General features: G+C 34.3%; 1 pseudogene; it reads right to left on the minus strand.

Moving 5' to 3' along the window:
* Positions 1-2,653: 2,653 nt before the first annotated feature.
* LOC137625040 (uncharacterized) overlaps positions 2,654-7,402 on the minus strand; it is a 5,772-nt pseudogene continuing 1,023 nt past the window's right edge.

Raw genomic sequence — 7,402 nt, forward strand, 5'->3', positions numbered from 1 at the left:
TATTATTATTATTATTATTATTATTATTATTATTTTTATAATGTAAAGCATTTCTATTTGTTTTGATATACCAAAGACCATTATTATTATTATTATTATTATTATTATTATATTATGATGATGTAAAGCATTTCTATTGTTTTAATATACCAAAGAATATTATCATTATTATTATTATTATTATTATTATTATTATAATGTAAAGCATTTCTATTTGTTTTAATATACCAAAGAACATTATTATTATTATTATTATTATTATTATTATTATAATGTAAAGCATTTCTATTTATTTTGATATACCAAAGAACATTATTATTATTATTATTATTAATATTATTATTATTATTATTATCATTATGTAAAGCATTTCTATTTGGTATGATACACCAAAGAACATTATTATTATTATTATTATTATTATTATTATTATTATTATTATTATGTAAAGCATTTCTATTTGGTATAATATACCAATAGAAATAGCCCATTTAAAACTGTATACGGTACTCGAATAACGGTTTCTCATTATTCACTTCTACGTTGATGCCTCTCTCTCTCTCTCTCTCTCCCTCTCCCTCTCTCTCTGAAAAGCGGAATGCATGGAGCTAATAAAACTCTCTCTCTCTCTCTCTCTCTCTCTTCTCTCTCTCTCTCTCTCTCTCTCTCTCTCTCTGAGAAGTTGAAAGCATAAAGCTAATAAAACTCTCTCTCTCTCTCTCTCTGAAGCTGAATGCATGGAGCTAATAAAACTCTCTCTCTCTCTGAAGCTGAATGCATGGTGCTAATAAAACTCTCTCTCTCTCTCTCTCTCTCTCTCTCTCTCTCTGAAGCTGAATGCATGGAGCTAATAAAACTCTCTCTCTCTCTCTTCTCCTCTCTCTCTCTCTCTCTCTCTCTCTCTCTCTCTCTCTCTCTCTGTGAGAAGTTGAAAGCATGAAGCTAATAAAACTCTCTCTCTCTCTCTCTCTCTCTCTCTCTGACAAGCTGAATGCATGGAGCTAATAAAACTTTCTCTCTCTCTCTCTGGAGCTGAATGCATGGAGCTAATGAAACTCTCTCTCTCTCTGAGAAGTTGAAAGCATGAAGCTAATAAAACTCTCTCTCTCTCTCTCCTCCTCTCTCTCTCTCCTCTCTCTCTCTCTCTCCTCTCTCTCTCTCTCTCAGGGGAATACAGAATCTGACTTTTTTTAGTATATTGGTTCTGTTGACCTCGGTGGGCTGTTTTTTTTTTTTTTTTTTTTTTCAAGTTTAAAGAGTTTGGTGTTAACAGTCATCCATATGACCTTTAGAATGTGCTGCTGGCATTGACTCTTCCTAGAAATCTCGCGGACGAAACAAAAAGAATAAATGAAAAAGGAAAGCTTTTCCAACGGTTTTGATGAGGGAGGATCTTGTTAAAGATGTCCCAGCCAAGTGGGTAAACGTGTTGATGCTGGAATCACATTAGTTTTTTTTTATTGTAGCAAGTCCACCATGTTGCTACTATAGTTTACATTATAATAATAATAATAATAATAATAATAATAATAATAATAATAAAACATCTCAGTGAAACATTTACTAAACTTTTTTTTTTTTTGCAACTTAAACCATGTAAATATCAAGAAAATAACATAGAATAATGGACACTATAGTCCATTTCCTTTATCGAGGCAGATTTGCACCGACTCGCAGCGGTGCCCTTTTAGCTCGGAAAATTTTCCTGATCGCTGATTGGTTAGAATTATCTCGTCCAACCAATCAGCGATCAGGAAACTTTTCCGAGCTAAAAGGGCACCTCTGCGAGTCGGTGCAAATCTGCATCGCAAAAATAAATTTACTATAGTTTTTTTTTTTTTTTTTTTTTTTTTTTTTTTTTGCAAAGAAAAACCTTATTTTACGAAAACATCATACCTCTGGTACTTTAAACTTCCTAATAACCGATAACAAGACACTTAAGGTTATTCAGTGTTGACAGCAAACTGTTGATTGCAAATTCTGACTTCGAAGGTCTGGGAACAGATACCTATAATCTTCCTATTGTGACGGGCCGAGAGAAGGTTGTGACTCAAAGACAGTATGAAAGTAACTGAATGAGTTTATTAAAGAACACTCTCCTTTATATACAAAAGCTCAAGGCAACAGGAAATTTCATGTTCAAAATCAACACCGTTACAATTGAGAAAAACAGACATGTTTTTTTCAGGTTCTTTTTAGTGCAAGGGGAGAGCGAAGATACAAGCACAAAATGAACTATGTACGATCGTGTGACACACGGTTGGTACACTATAGTTAAAATACCGAAACAGTTAACAACATTGGAGTGAATTTGGAAACTCTCATAGGCTCTGATACGACTTCAAGAAACAAATGACTTATTATAATTTGAAAGATATTCAAGTAACATCACGCACAAAAAATAAGGAAAATCATTAAAAAATTATATTTAGTACACATTTATCCTGAAATATACAAATCTTCAAATAATAAGAAATAACTAAAATTAAAGATATTTCCTTTACATTCATCAAAAAAAAAAGATGTACAAGCCTATAAATTAGAAAAAAATATATAAAATCACTTAAAAGTACGACTGGGATTTTCACTGAAAGTTTTTTCATGTCAAAAAAAAAAAAAAAAAAAAAAAAAAAAAAAAAAAAAAAAAAAAAAAAAAAAAAAAAAACATTTTGGTGTCTAATCTGATGTACATTTAGATACTTAAGTCCTCATTTGAGATAAATTATTCTTTACACGAGCCCAGGCACATATATTTTCTAGTCTCTAGATGCCTTCACATTTTGCTCAGAATGTTACTTGGATCCTCCCTGGAAGCACAAGCGATTGCTCTACAAAACATAACAGCCTTAATGGGTTTCCAGGTATACGCCACTTGATTTTCGATGAAGTAATCCTCAATGAATCCTTTTCTCTACATCTTTGTACAGGTAATTCAAAATGCCCCTGTATCCTTCCAGCAGACCTTTAGGCTTCAACTCGTCACAGTGCTTGACTGCAATTCGCTTTGCAAAGAAAGACTGGAACTTGTACTTACTCTTCCATTTCTTCTGGTGAGCTTTGAGTTTCACCAGTCTAACCATGTCTCGCAGATTAACCTCTGAACTGAGAAAATTTTTCTCTAGCAAGCCAAAGGAGGGATTGCAAAGTTGATCAGAATTTTGATACTTGTCAGCATCACGTACTGTCAAAGAAAAGAACATAGTTGGAGATGCGTTATCCTTCAGAGTGTCTATGTAGTCCCTCAAACATCTTGGGAGTTCATTAAGGGGCCTCAAGTCAGGACAATTTTCCCAAGAGCGAAACACAATAGCGGGGACAAAATCTATCGATATTTCTTCTCCTGAATCATACTTTATGTCTGCAGTAACGGCAACCAACTGCTTCCTAAGGCTAATTTCTTCACCTGGTACTTTAACGGCGTCTATTGCATTAACTATTCTGGTGAATAAATCTTCTTTTAGGTGTGATACATTCACGACTCCTTCACTGTCACATACATATTTGGAAGGTAAATGAGGCTTCCACTCAAGAGTGAAGAATCCACTTGGATGACGACGTGGAGTGAAATTAGCCCCCTCAAAGGGATGACCCAACGTCATCACTATATCAAAAATCGGTCTCTTCTTTCACAGCCAGTCCTTCATAAGCACTGCCACAGTGAAGGAAATGGTTGGGATAACCACTATCCGATTTCTCTATAGCTTTCCTGAATCTTTCCTTAAATTCTTCCATTTTCTGCGCATTTCCTTTCACCTTCGGAACAACTTCTTTGTCCAATTTGCCAAAGATGCTTCTAACTATGCTGTCAGGGTCAGTTGTATCGTTCTCCATTGTTAACTTCTTACCCTGTATCACAACAGCGATTTTTATCACTTGAATTCCACCTGTAAGCAAAATTAGGATTTTGGATTATCTAAAGGTTTTAAAGTGACATTGCCCTGACCAAGTAGGACAATGCCCTAGAGACTGATTATATATACATATGATCAGAGCCCAAGCCCCCTCTCCATCCAAGGTGGAACCAGGGAGGGCCAGGCAATGACGTGCTGATAACTGAGCTTGTAGACCTATAGGCTCTTCCCCCCCCCCCCACTTAGCTCACAAGGTTAGTGAGGTTGTAGACACTACAAGAAACTAACGAGTTTGAGTCGGACTCGAACATCAGTCTGGCAATCACTAGGCAAGGGAGTTACCAACAAGCCACCACAGCTCTATTATTATTATTATTATTATTATTATTATTATTATTATTATTACTTGCTAAGCTACAAACCTAGTTGGAAAAGCAGGATGCTATAAGCCCAAAGGCCCAAATGTGGAGGATTAATTTTTATTTATTTTTATTTATTTTTTGTTTGCCAAATCCAGAGAGAGAGAGAGAGAGAGAGAGAGAGAGAGAGAGAGAGAGAGAGAGAGAGAGAGTGTGTCAGCGAGCGAAAGGTAGTTAGTGTATCGATTGTTTGTTGTGAGAAACACTGTTGGTATAAATGAGATTGTTTATGTTTTAGTTAGGTTACGGCAGTGGTGAATGTCTTGGGTGAATGGCTTTTTTATTTGACTGCTGCTAGAGGCGGTTGTGGTGTGAATGCTGGATTTACTTTATATATTTGATTTCGACCAGCGTTGGAAGTGTTTTGTTTGTTTTTTGAGCCGTGATTCCTCCTTGGAATTACTTATCCTTTGGAGAGATATTTTATGTGGAATTGATTGTTGACGACCTGGCTTGTGATAAGGAAATTGATACTGCTACTCTGATTTAGATAATTGTTGATGACCCGGACCGAATGAAATTCCGATAGCTGTTGATGATGATGATGATGATATGAACAATGACCCCAATCAGGAAAGTAGTTGTGGCAAATTGCCACCCAGTGGGATAGTTGACCACAAAGCTGTGATAGTGGTAGTTTGCCATAAAAGACAGTTTGGCTTTGTGTTAAGGACAGTGTTGGTGTCCCATAAAATATAATATATACATATTGGTTGTGGTCTATTTTAGTTTTAAGTTTTGTTAGGGTTTATTTGATTGTGGAAGGGTTTTTTTTTTTTTTTTGGTTAATTATATATTTAGCATTAAGTTTTTTTTTTATTAGTTTAAAGTGTTATTAATTTGATTGTGGATGGCTTGTGTTAAGTATTTAGTTTGTGAGAAGTATAGTATTAAGGTTATGGTTTGTTTTATTATTTATCATTTTCTTTTCACATCCGAAACATTTGGTTTCTCTTCTACATCATACTTCACAAGTTTGGTCAGTTCCTTATTTCATCCCACTATACATGCCATTGTTAAAGCAACCACACTCACTTTCACCATTCATTGATTAGAGCATTGTTAAAGCAACCGCATTTGTTTACACATGTTGCTGCACCACTGATGACGTCATGAGCGTCTACATGTTGCATCACTGATGACGTCATGAGCGACTGCTTGGGAGAAGGGAGGGTAATCACGTCATTATATAATTAAAGGGTATAACTTGTGTAGATTTAGCAGATAATATATAAATTAAACAAAGATCTTATTTCTTCTAGCGGTATCTTTATGTAATATTAATGCCGTCAGGTTATTTCAAAATTTTATAGCAAAATTTTTACATAATGAAACAGGCTTTGTCAATTAGCGCAGATATAATGTCGGTCTGAGTTTGCACCACATTTGGTTGTACCAAATTTACTCTCGCTACAGTCAACGTTATCAACGACTATTATGTGCCACAAAACTTAAAACATTTGGTATTTCCATTCCAAAAAATTGACTCTCGCTACAGTCAACGTTATCAACGACTATTATGTGCCACAAAACTTAAAACATTTGGTATTTCCATTCCAAAAAATTTGAGAAAAGTCCTTTCATACGTAAGCACTTTATCAATAAGCTCCACTTTTCGATAGCTTGTGTGTAACCTATTCCTAGTCTTTTCACAAAGGAACATGATCTTAACCCTTTTACTCCCACCATAAGGTTAAATTTCGAGCACATTTTGCTATATATATATTTTTTTTAGATTGCTCTAACAGGCTTAATTTTTGTCCTAGAGAGGTCAAGTTGGTCTCATTCTTTTGGAAAATGCCTGAAGTTTCGGATACAATTATAAAAAAAATATATAAAAACATGTAATTAACAGTGTTTTGCAAGAACGTACCGGTACGTCCTTTTTAAAACATTGTGGACATTGTCAACTTTTGACAATAGAAGATCATGGGTATCTGTTCTCAGATTTTATATCGAAGTCAGATGTTGCAATCTACAGAGTAATGCTGTCAATACTGTGTACCTATGTGTCTTGTTATCTGTTATGTGGATATTTCAGATACCAGAGGTATGATGTTTTACGTGAAATGAAGTTTTGCTTTATAATCAATAAACTCGTGTCCATTATTTTTCGTGATTTTCATGATGTTTATAATGCATAAAATTAGCTATAAAAAAAGTTTATTTAACGTTTCACTCTGTTGTGATTCATATATTTCTTTTCAAAGCGAATATGTTTAAATTAAAAATTTAATTTGAATATTGCTATTCAAGTCTGTGCATTTGTAAAGAATTGAGTTTAAATATTTTGAATATCTTTCTTTCAATTTATGAAAATAGCTGAATTTTCTTTAAAATGTAAATAATTGAGTTTAAATATTTTGAATATCGTTTCTTTCAATTTATGAAAATAGCTGAAATTTCCTAAAAAGAGTTGAGTCATCTTCAAAAAATAATCCGTAAAAAGCCGTAAAAAGAATTAGTTGAGAGAGAGAGAGAGAGAGAGAGAGAGAGAGAGAGAGAGAGGAGAGAGAGAGAGAGAGAGAGAGAGTGTGTGTGTGTGTGTGTGTGTGTATAGCAGCATATCACAATTCGTTTGCAACGAAATCTTTTTAGGCATTGTCAAGCTTTGATCTCCGAACCCGTTGGAGAGAAAATATGTTAAAGATATTGTTTAATATGTAGGAAAAGCTGATAGTTTTCATCTAGCAAACGCTGACGTAGCCTGTATTAATCACGAATCGTATCTGTAACTTTTCTATCTGATTAAAGCTCGTATCTGTAACACTTCTAACTGTTTCAATTTCAAATATGTTGGAAAAGCTGATATTTCTCATCAAGCAAACGCAGACGTAGCCTGTATTAAACACGTATCGTATCTGTAACTTTTCTATCTGATTAAAGCTCGTATCTGTAACACTTCTAACTGTTTCAATTTCAAATATGTTGGAAAAGCTGATATGTCTCATTAAGCAAACGCTGACGTAGCCTGTATTAAACACGTATCGTATCTGCAACTTTTCTATCTGATTAAAGCTCGTATCTGTAACACTTCTAACTGCTTCAATTTCAAATATGTTGGAAAAGCTGATAGTTCTCATCAAGCAAACGCAGACGTAGCCTGTATTAAACACGTATCGTATCTGCAAC

This window comes from Palaemon carinicauda, chromosome 31 (genome assembly GCF_036898095.1).
Source record: "Palaemon carinicauda isolate YSFRI2023 chromosome 31, ASM3689809v2, whole genome shotgun sequence".
Classification (NCBI taxonomy): Eukaryota; Metazoa; Arthropoda; class Malacostraca; order Decapoda; family Palaemonidae; genus Palaemon; species Palaemon carinicauda.